This window comes from Puma concolor, chromosome C2 (assembly GCF_028749965.1).
Source record: "Puma concolor isolate L17-30 chromosome C2, mPumCon1.1.hap2, whole genome shotgun sequence".
NCBI classification, from domain to species: Eukaryota; Metazoa; Chordata; class Mammalia; order Carnivora; family Felidae; genus Puma; species Puma concolor.
Window position 1 is genome coordinate 75,614,688 of NC_141675.1, and position 15,218 is coordinate 75,629,905.

The following is a 15,218-nucleotide window of genomic DNA, read 5'->3' on the forward strand; positions in this document are numbered from 1 at the left end:
TTGTTCTTCCCTAACAAAGGAACCAACTTCCTCTCCTTAACTCAGTCTGGCAGCCTTAACAAAACAGAAACACTTGGCATCTCAGACTCTCTCAAGGGCTCTGTTTATGATTGGCAAGTGTCTGAAATACCCAAGGAGCATATGTGCTCATACCAGAAGGAACATGCACGTCAGTTAGGCATCACACGTCCCAGTGTATGCTGAGGACTTCAAGGTTGAGCTCTGCTGTCTTTCCAACTCCCAAAACTGACATTCATGGAGCTATCAATATGCTTCCATAGGAGTCAGTCCTAGAGGTGTTCAGAAATAATGCATGTCTGTGGGAAAAACAACCCCCTTCCAATGCCCGGTTATACACAGTCAGCAAATTATATCCACTGACAAATTATATCTTCACTAAGAACCAAAGGATGTTGTTTGGCCCCTCCTAAGTCCCCACAAAATTCTTTTAAGCTGAAGTCCCAAAAATGAAAACATGTTTCTTCTTTCTCCTTTGGAAGGAACTATGATATACAGGAAAGAGCAAAGGATTGGATTCTAGTAGCTCAAATCCTAGTGCTGCCACTTATCAGCACTGTGACATTGGGGAAATCCTCTAACCTCTCTAAAACTCAGTTTCCCTCTCTGTAAAATGGAAATAACACCATCAATAATGAAGTCATTAAAAGCATAAATTCTGAAGCCACACTGCCTAGGTTTGAAGCTTGAATTCCAGCATTTATATATTGTGTATGGGGATGGAGAGAAGAGTTACTTAGCCTCTATAGTTTCTAAAATGTCCCATTTGTAAAGTAAGAACAAAAATAGTACCTATTTGTATGGCCAATGTGAGGATTAAATGAGCATATATAACAAAAATACATAAAAGGCTCAAAATAATGCCTGGTACTTAGCATATATACATTGTATTTATACTAATATTATGATTATTTCTTATGTGTTTGTCATGGTGATGAAAAGAGATCAAGTACATGAAAAGTAGGTGGTCTCTAGTAAACCTTTAATAACTTCTTAATATTGGGTAAACAATGAGCTTTACCCTAAAAAAGTGCCTGTATGTGAATAAGGCAGATGATCTAAGCAAATACTGTAAGAAAACACAAGTTTTCTTGTGTTTTATCACAGTTCCACTATGACCCAGGTTCTCCCACTGGGAACATTTCCCAGGACACAGTACGAGGAGGGGTGTTCTCACTGTGTAAAAGAGGAAGAGACTGGCGATTATGAAAGCAAAAGTAGCCAGAACTTGAGGAGGGTGGCTGCGAAGAAGGAACGTCTCAGAGAGGGAACCCCAGAAATCTTCATGGAAGTTCTCCTTTAATGCTTGGCCAACTCCGAGGCCCACTGTTTCAGGCAAGATTCCAGGAGGCTGACAGAGAACAACAACTACACATGTGAGAACTGATGAAAAGTTATAAAGTTTAAATAGCTCTGGAGAAAGATAATTGGCATTGGGCCCAACAAGAATAGACAGAATTTGATGAGCACTCTGGGCCTTCAGTTGAAACCCTAGAAAGGCCATACTCTATGAAACATCATAGGAATTGTGATTAAGGCTACACTCTAGGAGTAAGGACAAAGCAGAAATGGACTGGCCCCCAAGAAAACCTAAAACCAGACCTCAAAAAGATCAAGGCGATCTACCAGTAATTTAACTTTCTGACAAATTGAAACTCAATGCTCTCTGTAAATAGATACACCTCTACAACATATCATCTACAATATCCAGGGTAAATTAAAAAATTAACAGAAGTCCAAAAAAAACAACAAGAAAACAATAATTAAGAGATAAAATGGTCAAGAACTATAGACTCAAAGATATTCCTGGTTTTAGCAGACAACAACTTTAAAATAATTATGATCAATATGTTAAGAAAAATAATTATGATCCATACACATAGACAAAATGGATTAAAAGATGCATTATTTCAGCTGAGAATCAGAAACTATAATAATCAAATGAACTTCCTAAAATTACAAAACGCCAGGGGCACCTGGGTGGCTCAGTCAGTTAAGAGTCCGACTTCAGCTCAGGTCATGATCTTGTGGATCGTGGGTTCAAGCCCCACATCAGGCTCTGTGCTGACAGCTCAGAGCCTGGAGCCTGCTTCGGATTCTGTGTCTCCCCCTCTCTCTCTGCCCCTCCCCCCCTTCTCTCTCTCAAAAATAAATAAACATTAAAAAAATTACAAAACACCAATATTTGAAATTAAGAATTCATTGGATTTGTTTAACAGCAGCTTGAACACAGCACAGATAGGTGAAACTGAAAACATCACTGAAAATACTCAAACTGAAGCACAGACAGGGGGAAAAGAGGAAAGAATATAATGTAATAGAATGTAAAAGAGAAGTAGAACATGAACAGAAACAATATTTCAAAAAAATAACAATGAAGAGTTTTCCATATCTGATCAAAGGCATCAACTCACAGATTCAAGCAGCTCTTCTAATACCAAGCAAAATAAATACAAAGAAAACTTCACCAGGCATATCAGAGCCAAGTGGCTCAAAATTAAAGATAAGAAGAAACCCAGCATTTGGTGAAAAAAAATATTAACTCCAGAAGATTAATGTTAAAAATTATCACTGACTTTTCAACAAAAATTACAGAAGCTACAATCCAATGCAATGTTATCTTTAGAGGAGTAACCTGAAAAAAAACGACCCATTTAGCATCCTACACCAACTGAAAATTCATCTTATTTTTTTATTTTTTATTTGTTTGGGTTTTTTTTCATATATATAATTTATTGTCAAGTTAGCTAAAAGAGTATACAGTGTTCTCTTGGCTTTGGGAGTAGATTCCCATGATTCATCACTTACATACCATACCCAATGCTGATCCCAACAAGTGCCCTCCTCAATGCCCAGCACCCATTATCCTCTCCCCCCTCTGCCCTCCCCATCAACCCTCAGTTTGTTCTCTGCATTTAAGAATCTCTTATGGTTTGTTTCCCTCTGTTTCTAACTATTTTTTCCTTCCCTTTCCCCGTGGTCTTCTGTTAAGTTTTTCAAATTCCATATGTGAATGAGAACATATGATACCTGTATTTCTCTGACTGACTTATTTCATTCAGCATAATACCCTCCAGTTCCATCCACATTGTTGCAAATGGCAAGAGTTCATTCTTTTTCATTGCCAAGTAGTATTCCATTGTGTGTGTGTGTGTGTGTGTGTGTGTGTGTGTGTGTGTGCGTATTACACCACATCTTCTTTATCCATTTTTTTCAATATATGAAATTTATTGTCAAATTAGTTTCCATACAACACCCAGTGCTCATCCCAAAAGGTGCCCTCCTCAATACCCATCACGCACCCTCCCCTCCCTCCCACCCCCATCAACCCTCAGTTTGTTCTCAGTTTTTAAGAGTCTCTTATGCTTTGGCTCTCTTCCACTCTAACCTCTTTTTTTTTTTCCTTCCCCTCCCCCATGGGTTTCTGTTAAGTTTCTCAGGATCCACATAAGAGTGAAACCATATGGTATCTGTCCTTCTCTGTATGGCTTATTTCACTTAGCATCACACTCTCCAGTTCCATCCACGTTGCTACAAAGGGCCATATTTCGTTCTTTCTCATTGCCATGTAGTACTCCATTGTGTATATAAACCACAATTTCTTTATCCATTCATCAGTTGATGGACATTTAGGCTCTTTCCATAATTTGGCTATTGTTGAGAGTGCTGCTATAAACATTGGGGTACAAGTGCCCCTATGCATCAGTACTCCTGTATCCCTTGGGTAAATTCCTAGCAGTGCTATTGCTGGGTCATAGGGTAGGTCTATTTTTAATTTTTTGAGGAACCTCCACACTGTTTTCCGGAGTGGCTGCACCAATTTGCATTCCCACCAACAGTGCAAGAGGGTTCCTGTTTCTCCACATCCTTGCCAGCATCTATAGTCTCCTGATTTGTTCATTTTGGCAACTCTGACTGGCGTGAGGTGATATCTGAGTGTGGTTTTGATTTGTATTTCCCTGATAAGGAGCGACGTTGAACATCTTTTCATGTGCATGTTGGCCATCCAGATGTCTTCTTTAGAGAAGTGTCTATTCATGTTTTCTGCCCATTTCTTCACTGGGTTATTTGTTTTTTGGGTGTGGAGTTTGGTGAGCTCTTTATAGATTTTGGATACTAGCCCTTTGTCCGATATGTCATTTGCAAATATCTTTTCCCATTCTGTTGGTTGCCTTTTAGTTTTGTTGGTTGTTTCCTTTGCTGTGCAGAAGCTTTTTATCTTCATAAGGTCCCAGTAATTCACTTTTGCTTTTAATTCCCTTGCCTTTGGGGATGTGTTGAGTAAGAGATTGCTACGGCTGAGGTCAGAGAGGTCTTTTCCTGCTTTCTCCTCTAGGGTTTTGATGGTTTCCTGTCTCACATTCAGGTCCTTTATCCATTTTGAGTTTATTTTTGTGAATGGTGTGAGAAAGTGGTCTAGTTTCAACCTTCTGCATGTTGCTGTCCAGTTCTCCCAGCACCATTTGTTAAAGAGACTGTCTTTTTTCCATTGGATGTTCTTTCCTGCTTTGTCAAAGATTAGTTGGCCATACGTTTGTGGGTCTAGTTCTGGGGTTTCTTTTCTATTCTATTCCGTTGGTCTATGTGTCTGTTTTTGTGCCAATACCATGCTGTCTTGATGATTACAGCTTTGTAGTAGAGGCTAAAGTCTGGGATTGTGATGCCTCCTGCTTTGGTCTTCTTCTTCAAAATTACTTTGGCTATTCGGGGCCTTTTGTGGTTCCATATGAATTTTAGGATTGCTTGTTCTAGTTTCAAGAAGAATTCTGGTGCAATTTTGATTGGGATTGCATTGAATGTGTAGATAGCTTTGGGTAGTATTGACATTTTTTTTTATTAATTTTTTTTTCAACGTTTATTTATTTTTGGGACAGAGAGAGACAGAGCATGAACGGGGGAGGGGCAGAGAGAGAGGGAGACACAGAATCGGAAACAGGCTCCACGCTCTGAGACATCAGCCCAGAGCCTGACGCGGGGCTCGAACTCACGGACCGCGAGATCGTGACCTGGCTGAAGTCGGACGCTTAACCGACTGCGCCACCCAGGCGCCCCGGGTAGTATTGACATTTTGACAATATTTATTCTTCCAATCCATGAGCAGGGAATGTCTTTCCATTTCTTTATATCTTCTTCAATTACCTTCATAAGCTTTCTATAGTTTTCAGCATACAGATCTTTTACATCTTTGGTTAGATTTATTACTAGGTAAATCCATTTTTAAAAATGAAGGTGGAATAAGGACATTTCCAAATAACCAAAGCTGAGAGAATTTATTGCCAGTAGACATTCACTTCAAGAAACGGTAAAGGAGGGGCGCCTGGGTGGCTCAGGTCATGATCTCGCGGTCCGTGAGTTCCAGCCCCGCGTTGGGCTCTGTGCTGAGAGCTCAGAGCCTGGAGCCTACTTCAGATTCTGTGTCTCCCTCTCTCTGACCCTCCCCCGTTCATGCTCTGTCTCTCCCTGTCTCAAAAATAAATAACCGTTAAAAAAAAAAAAAAGAAACGTTAAAGGATGTTCTCGAGGCTGAATAAAGTTGGAAGCATGAAAGTGGAAGAAAAATAAACAGCCTAAAAAGGAGTTTCAGCTTCTGATTAGTAAGACGTGTATTCTTATTTAAAAAATTTACTAGAGAGTATAATGCTAAGTGAAATAAATCAGTCAGAGAAAGACAAATACCATGACTTCACTCATACGTGGAATTTAAGAAACAAGACAAATGAGCAAAGGAGGAGAAAAAAAGAGAGAGGCAAACCAAGAAACAGATTCTTAACTGTAGAGAACACACTGATGGTTACCAGAGGGGGATGGAGATACAGGAAATAGGTGATGGGGATTAAGAAGGGCACTTGTTGTGATGAGCACAGGGTGATGTATGGAAATGTTGAATCACTCTATTGTACACCTGAAACCAATATTACACTGTATGTGAACTTTTCTGGAATTTGAATAAAAACTTAAAAAAAAAACCTTCATGGAAGCTGGCTGGGCAGAGGTTAGGAGCTATACCACGAATGCTGAGTCCTCTTCAGTTTAGTTACTTTTCTTTATTGCCCAAAACATTGATTGTAACACTGAGGTTTACTGACATTTAATGGGATGCAGTGTGACAATAGATGTCTATAAAGCAGTTGATGCAACAACAACAAACTGGCTAAATTAAAAACTTCTATTTGTCCTTAAAGATGTTAGAGAACTCTGAAGACAAAGAAAACTTCCATAGTGAGCAGATACTAGAAGAGGCTTTCATTTGAAGTGGTGGTTGCTTATTTTGATAATAGGCAAATGAACGTCCCTGAAAGGAAATAATCCCACACAGTAACCTAAATCTGCAAAAGGAATGAAGAGCATTCTAAACATTACATATGTGAACAAATATTATCAACTGTGTTTTTTATTTTCACTAAAAGACTATTGCCTATTAAAAGTGAAAACAATATTTAAGTATTATTAAATACATTACATATGTAAAAAGTTACATACTGTAACACTAGAGAAACCATTGCTTAAAATTCAGTCTATTGGACTGGATTTTAATCTACTGGAGATTAAATGGAATACTGAAAATATCTGAATAACTCAAAAGAGAGCAGGTGCTGTAGACTAAATGTGTCCTTCCAAAATTCTTATGAAGTTGTAACTCACAGTATGACTATAATTAGAGATGGGGCCTGCAAGAAGGTAATAAAGGTTAAATAAGGCCATAAAGGTTGATAGGGTTAGTGCCCTCCTAAGAACCTTGATTTTGGACTTCTAGCCTCCAGAGTTGTGAGAAAACAAATTTTGTTATTTCAGTCATCCAGTCTATGGTAAACTGTTATGGTAGCCAGAGCAGACAAACATAGCGGTAAAGGAGAAATAAAGAACAAGTCACAAATGGTACAAATAGCAAATGGTGGATTTAAATCCAACCAATCTCTATAATCACATTAGGTGGAAATGGTCTATATTACTCCACTGAAAAGGCAGAGTGTTAGAATAAAAATACTTGATTAGAAGAGAATGATTATGCTTTAAACATGGGAACAGTCATAGAAAGAAAAAGTATGATAAAAGATGTACCATGCAATTACTAATTATAAGAAAGCCAGTTCAACACAAGGAGTATTGGCAGAGACATGTGATTCACACTGAACATGTGTCAGTTCATCAGGAAGACATAACAATCCTAAAGGTGTACATATACAGTAACATTGCTTCAAAACACATTAATTTGAAATTAATAAAGCTAAAAGAAAAATAGATAAGTTCCATAAAGTTAGAGACTTCTGTCTTAGTAACTAAAAGCCAGCAAGGACACAGACTTGACCTTGAAGAGCTCAACATTCAACAACTGCAGAACACTCATTCTTCTCCAATACACACAGGACATTTATCAAAATACTTCACTATCCTAGGCCATAAAGCAAATTTCAACAAATCTTTAAATGACTGCAATTGTACAGGGTGTATTTCTGATCACTGTGGAATTAAAATGGAATGCTGTTATTTTTCTGCTTTCTATTTCATTTAGCTTTTTGGTGGGAGAGGGGTTTCTTTCACAATATCCTTCCTTCTCTTTTCTTTGGGTTTAATTGTAATTATTTTTTTTTAATTTCTCAAGGTGGAAGATCAGACCATTGATTTAAAACCTTCCTCTCTTCTAATAAAAATGTTTATAACTAAAGCTTTATATCACTTACATTTTGATATACTGTTTTGTTATTATTTAGTGATAATGTTTTCTAATTTCCTTTCTGATTTATTCTTTGGTCCACAGATATTTTAGAGAGGGTTGCTCAACTTCCAAATAGTTTGCAATTTTTCTAATCAGTGGTGATAAAAGTGAAAATAGTGGTTTTCTTTTTTATTATTTTATTTTTTTAAATATAATGTATTTTCAAGTTAGCTAACATACATTGTATGCAGTGTGCTCTTGGTTTCAGGCGTAGATTCCCATGATTCATCACTTACATACAACACCCAGTGCTTATACCAACAAGTGCCCTCCTCAATGGCCATCACCCATTTTTCCCTCTCTCCCACCCCTCTCCCCATCAACCCTCAGTTTGTTCTCTGTATTTAAGAGTCTCTTATGGTTTGCCTCCCTCTCTGTTTGAAACTATTTTTCCCCTTCCCTTCCCCCATAACTTCCCCCATAAGTTTCTCAAGTTGCACATATGACTGAAAACATATGATATCTGTCTCTGACTGACCAATTTAACTTAGCATAATACCCTCCATTTCCACCCACGTCGTTGCATATGGCATGATTTCATTCTTTTTCATTGCCAAGTAATATTCCATTGTATACATAAACCACATCTTCTTTATCCATTCATCTGTTGATGAACATTTGGGCTCTTTCCATCATTTGGCTATTGTTGAAAGCACTGCTATAAACATTGGAGTACATATGCCTCTATGAATCAGCACTCCTGTATCCTTTGGATAAATTCCTAGTAGTGCTATTGCTGGGTCATAGGGTAGTTCTATTTTTAATTTTTTGAGGAACTTCCACACTGTTTCCCAGAGCAGCTGCACAAATTTGCAAGAGGGTTCCTGTTTCTCCACACCCTCACCAGCATCTGTTGTTTCCTGAGTTGTTAATTTTAGCCACTCTGAACAGATGTGAGGTGGTATCCCAGTGTGGTTTTGATTTGTATTTCCCTGATGATGAGTGATGTTGAGCATCTTTTCATGTGTCTGTTGTCCATCTGGATGTCTTCTTTGGAAAAGTATCTATTCATATCTTCTGCCCATTTTTTCACTGGATTATTTGTTTTTCGGGTATTGAGTTTGGTAAGTTCTCTATAGATTTTGAATACTAACCCTTTATCTGATATGTCATGCACAAATATCTTCTCCCATTCTGTTGGTTGCCTTTTAGTTTTGTTGATTGTTTCTTTTGCAATTCAGAAGCTTTTTATCTTGATGAAGTCTCAATAGTTCATTTCTGCTTTTATTTCCCTTGCCTTCAGAGACGTGTTGAGTAAGAAGTTGCTATAGCTGAGGTCAAAGAGGTTGCTGTCTATTTTCTCCTCTAGGTTTTTGATGGTTTCCTGTCTCACATTGAGGTCTTTAATCCATTTTTAGTTTATTTTTGTGTATGGGGTAAGAAAGTGGTCCAGTTTCATTCTTCTGCATGCTGCTGTCCAGTTCTCCCAGTACCATTTGCTAAAGAGACTATCTTTTTCCATTGGATACTCTTTCCTGCTTTGTCAAAGGTTAGTTGGTCATACTTTTGTGGGTTCAATTCTGGAGTCTCTATTCTATTCCATTGGTCTCTGTGTCTGTTTTTGTGCCAACACCATACTGTCTTGATGATTACAGCTGTGTAGTAGAGGCTAAAGTCCAGGATTGTGATGCCTCCCACTCTGGCTTTCTTTTTCAACATTATTTTGGCTATTCAGGGTCTTTTGTGGTTCCTCACATATTTTAGGATTATTTGTTATTCAGCTACAATTTTAGATTTAGAGTCATTTGTTCTTCTTTCATTATAGTATAAAATGTACTGCAGTATAAGAAGGAAAAGCTGTTCTCTATACATGTGACTCCATGTACAGTATAAACACTGAAGATTTATGTTATAATTGTTTCAACCTGGGAGCATGTGGTTACCTAGACAAGGAGAAATGCCTCACAAGACCAGCAACAGGACTGACAATTTCTGTGGTGTTTTCTTTTTTTTTTTTAATTTTTATTTAATTTATTTTTTTAATTTACATCCAAGCTAGTTAGCATATAGAACAACAATGATTTCAGGAGTCGATTCCTTAATGCTCCTTACCCATTTAGCCCATCCCCCCCTCACACCCCCTCCAGTAACCTTCTGTTTGTTCTCCATGTTAAAGAGTCTCTTATGTTTTGTCCCTCTCCCTGGTTTTAGATTATTTTTGCTTCCCTTCCCTTATGTTCATCTGTTCTGTGTCTTAAAGTCCTCATATAAGTGAAGTCATGATATTTGTCTTTCTCTGACTAATTTCCCTTAGCATAATACCCTCTAGTTCCATCCACATAGTTGCAAATGGCAAGATTTCATTCTTTTTGATTGCTGAGTAATACTGCATTGTATATACGACATCTTCTTTATCCTTTCATCCATTGATGGACATTTGGGCTCTTTCCATACTTTGGCTATTGTCAATAGTGCTGCTATAAACATTGGGGTGCATATGTACCTTTGAAACAGCATACCTGTATCCCTTGGATAAACACCTAGTAGTGCAATTGCTACTAGGGTCGTAGGGTAGTTCCAGTTTTTAATTTTTTTGAGGAACCCCCATACTGTTTTCCAGAGTGGCTGCACCAGCTTACATTCCCACCAGCAGTGTAAAAGAGATCCTCTTTCCCTGAATCCTTGCCAACATTGTTGTTGCCTGAGTTATTAATGTTAGCCATTCTGACAGGTGTGATGTGGTATCTCACTGTGGTTTTGATTTGTATTTCCCTGATAATGAGTGACTTTGAGCATCATTTCATGTGTCTGTTGGCCATCTGGATGTCTTCTTCAGAGAAGTGTCTGTTCATGTCTTTAGCCCATTTCTTCACTGGATTATTTGTTTTTTGGGTGCTGAGTTTGATAAGATATTTATAGATTTTGGATAATAACCCTTTATCTGATCTGTCGTTTGCAAATATCGTCTCCCATTCCATTGGTTGCCTTTTAATTTTGCTGCTTGTTTCCCTAGCTGTGCAGAAGTTTTTATCTTCATGAGGTCCCAATATTTCATTTTTGCTTTTGTTTCTGTTGCCTCTGGAGACGTGTTGAATAAGAAGTTGCTGCAGCCAAGGTCAAAGAGGTTTTTGCCTGCTTTGTCCTTGAGGATTTTGATGGCTTTTTGCCTTGCATTTAGGTCCTTCATCCATTTTTAGTTTATTTTTGTGTATGGTGTAAGAAAGTGGTCCACGTTCATTCTTCTACATGTTGCTGTCCAGTTTTCCCAGCACCACTTGCTAAAGAGATTCTCTTTATTCCATTGGATAGCTTTCCTGCTTTGTCAAAGATTAGTTGGCCATACGTTTGTGGGTCCATTTCTGGGTTCTCTATTCTGTTGCATTGATCCAGGTGTCTGTTTTTGTGCCAGTACCATACTGTCTTGATGATTACAGCTTTGTAATATAGCTTGAAGTCCGGGATTGTGATGCCTCCTGCTTTGGTTTTCTTTTTCAACATTACTTTGGCTATTCAGAGTCTTTTCTGGCTCCATACAAATTTTAGGATTGTTTGTTCTAGCTCTGTGAAGAATGCTGGTGTTATTTTGATAGGGATTGCACTGAATACGTAGATTGCTTTGGGTAGTATTGACATTTTAACAGTTTTTGTTCTTCCTATCCAGGAACATGGAATCTTTTTCCATTTTTTTGTGTCTTCTTCAATTTCGTTCATAAGCTTTCTATAGTTCTCAGTGTATAGGTTTTTCACCTCTTCAGTTAGATTTATTCCTAGGTACTTTATAGTTTTTGGTGCAATTGTAAATGGCATCAATTCCTTGGTTTCTCTTTCTGTTGCTTCATTGTTGGTGTATAGGAATGCAACCGTTTTCTGTGTATTGATTTTATATCCTGCCACTTCGCTGAACTCATGGATAAGTTCTAGTAGTTTTTTTCGTGGAATCTTTTGAGTTTTCCATATAGAGTATTATGTCATCTGAGAAGAGTGAAAGTTGGACCTCCTCCTGGCTGATTTGGATGCCTTTCATATATTTGTGTCGTCTTATTTGTGATGGCTTAGGCTAAGACTTCCAATACTATGTTGAATAACAGTGGCAAGAGTGGACATTCCTGTCTTGTTCCTGACGTTAGGGGGAAAGCTCTCAGTTTTTCCCCATTGAGGATAATACTAGCATTGGGTCTTTCATATATGGCTTTTATGATCTCGAGGTATGCTCCTTCTATTCCTACTTTCTTGAGGGTTTTTTATCAAGAAAGGATGCCGTATTTTGTCAAATGCTTTCTCTGCATCTATTGAGAGGATCATGTGGTTCTTGTCCTTTCTTTTATTGATGTGATGAAGCACATCGATTGTTTTGTGGATATTGAACCAGCCCTGCATCCCAGGTATAAATCCCACTTAGTTGTGGAGAATAATTTTTTTAATGTATTGTTGGAGCCGATTGGCTAATATCTTGTTGAGGATTTTTGCATCCATGTTCACCAGGGAAATTGGTCTATAGTTCTCCTTTTTAGTGGGGTCTTTGTCTGGTTTTGGGATAAAGGTAATGCTAGCTTCATAGAATGAGTTTGGAAGTTTTCCTTCCATTTCTATTTTTTGGAACAGCTTCAAGAGAATAGGTGTTAACTCTTCCTTAAATGTTTGGTAGAATTCTCCTGGAAAGCCATCAGGCCCTGAACCCTTGATTTTTGGGAGATTTTTGATTACTAATTTGATTTCTTTACTGGTTATGGATCTGTTCAACTTTTCTATTTCTTTCTGTTTCAGTTTTGGTAGTTTATATGTTTCTAGGAATTTGTTCATTTCTTCCAGATTGCCCATTTTATTAGTGTATAATTTCTCATAACATTCTCTTTTTATAGTTTTCATTTCTGCTGTGTTGGTTGTGATCTCTCCTCTTTCATTCTTGATTTTATTTATTTGGGTCTTTTTTCTTTTTGATCAAACTGGCTAGTGGTTTATCAATTTTGTTAATTCTTTCAAAGAACCAGCTTCTGGTTTCATTGATCTGTTCTACTTTTTGTGTGTGTGTGTGGTTTAGATAGCATTGATTTCTGCTCTAATCTTTATTATTTCCTGTCTTCTGTTGGTTTTGGGTTTTATTTGCTGTTTTTTTTCAGGTCTTTAAGGTACAAGTTTAGGTTGTGTATCTGAGACCTTTCTTCCTCCTAAAGGAAAGCCTGGATTCCTATATACTTCCTTCTTATGACCACCTTTGCTGAATCCCAGAGATTTTGGGTTGTGGTGTTATCATTGTCATTGGCTTCCATGTACTTTTTAATTTCCTCTTTAACTTCTTGGTTAGCCCATTCATTCTTTAGTAGGATGTTCTTTAGTCTCCAAGTATTTGTTATCTTTCCAAATTTTTTCTTGTGGTTGATTTTGAATTTCATAGCATTGTGGTCTGAAAATATGCACGGTATGATCTCGATCTTTTTGTACTTGTTGAGGGCTGATTTGTGTCCCAGTATGTGGTCTATTCTGGAGAGCGTTCCGTGTGCTCTTTATATTCCACTGCTTTAGGATGAAATGTTCTGAATATATCTGTTAAGTCCATCTGGTCCAGTGTGTCACTCAAAGCCATTGTTTCCTTGTTGATTTTTTGATTAGATGATCTGTCCATTGTTGTGAGTGGGGTGTTGAAGTCCCCTACTATTATGGTATTATTATCAATGAGTTTCTTTATGTTTGTGATTAATTGATTTATATACTTGGGTGCTGTCACATTTGGCGCATAAATGTTTACAATTGTTAGGTCTTCTTGGTGGATAGACCCCTTAATTATGATATAATGCCCTGCTTCATCTCTTGATACAGTCTTTATTTTAAAGTCTAGATTGACTGATATAAGTATTGCTAGTTGGCTTTCTTTTGTCCACCATTAGCTTGAAAGATGGTTCTCCATCCCCTTACTTTCAATTTTTTTTTAATGTCTATTTATTTTTGAGACAGAGGGAGACAGAGCCTGAGTGGGGGAGAGGCAAAGAGAGGGAGACACAGAATCTGAAACAGGCTCTAGGCTCTGAGCTGTCAGCACAGAGCCCAATGCAGGGCTCGAACCCACGAACCATGAGATCATGATCTGAGCCGAAGTCGGACACTTAACCGACTGAGCCACCCAGGCGCCCCTCCATTCCCTTACTTTCAATCTGAATGTGTCTTTAGGTGTAAAGTGGGTCTGTTGTAAACAGCATATAGATGGATCTTGTTTTCTTATCCATTCTGTTACCCTATGTCTTTTGATTGGAGCATTTAGTCCATTGACGTTTAGAGTGAATACTGAAAGATTAGTTTATTGCCATTATGTTTCTTGTAGAGTTGGAGTTTCTGGTGGTGTTCTCTGGTCCTTTCTAGTGTTTATTGCTTTGGTCTTTTTTTTTCTGTCTTTTCTCCCCTCAGAGAGTCCCCCTTAAAATTACTTGCGGGGCTGGTTTAGTAGTCATGAACTCCTTTAACTTGTGTTTATCTTTAACTTTTTTTTTTATCTCTCCTTCTATTTTGAATGACAGCCTTGCTGGATAAAGAATTCTTGGCTGCATATTTTTCTGATTCAGCACATTGAATATATCCTGCCACTGCTTTCTGGCCTGCCAAGTTTCTGTGGATAGGTCTGCTGCAAACCTGATTTGCCTTCCCTTGTAGGTTAAGGACTTTTTTCCCTTGCTGCTTTCATGACTCTTTCCTTGCCTAAGTATTTTGTGAATTTGACTGTGATATGCCTTGTTGATGGTCAATTTTTATTGAATCTTATGGGAGTCCTCTGTGATTCCTGGATTTTGATGTCTGTGTCTTTACCCAGGTTAGGAAAGTTTTCCACTATGATTTGCTCACATAACCCTTCTACCCCTTTTTCTCTGTCTTCATCTTCTGGGACCCCTATGTTTCTGATGTTGTTCCTTGTTAATGAGTCACTGATTTCTCTTATTCTTAAATTGTGCTCTTTTGCTTTAGTCTCCCTCTTTTTTTCTGCTTCATTATTCTCCATCAGTTTGTCCTCTATATCACTGATTCGCTGCTCTGCCCCATCCATCCTGCCACCAGGGCAACAATTCAAGATTGCAGCTCAGTTATTGCATTTTTTATTTCATCCTGACTAACTTTTACTTCCTTTATCACCAGAGAGAGGGATTCTATTCTATTTTCGGCCCCAGCTAGTATTATTATTCTTGTGACTCTAATTCTGGTTCAGACATCTTGCTTGTATCTGTGTTGATTAAGTCCCTGGCTATCATTTCTTCCTGCTCTTTCTTTTGGGGAGAATTCCTTCATTTCATCATTTTGAAGGAAGAAAAGGAATTAATAAGGTAAAAAACAACTAAAATTAAAATATTAAAAACAACACACACACACAAAATCAAATAAATGATACTAGATCCTAGGTGTGTTTTGATCTAGTTGTTGAAAGGAGCTTGATTGATCAGAGGGAAAAGGGGGAAAAAAGGAAAACGTTTGAAAATTTGAGAAAATGAATACAACAAAATAGAATAAATTGAAATGACTGAAGTAAAATAGAATTTGAAAAATTTACAAAAAAGTAAAAAAATTAGTA

At 37.7% G+C, this 15,218-nt stretch overlaps 1 protein-coding gene across 4 annotated transcripts in view; it reads right to left on the reverse strand.

Annotated features, from left to right (window-relative positions):
• The window catches only part of MCF2L2 (MCF.2 cell line derived transforming sequence-like 2), a 267,461-nt gene that overhangs the window by 177,388 nt on the left and 74,855 nt on the right, over nucleotides 1-15,218 (reverse strand). The gene's annotated exons all lie outside the window — the stretch shown is intronic.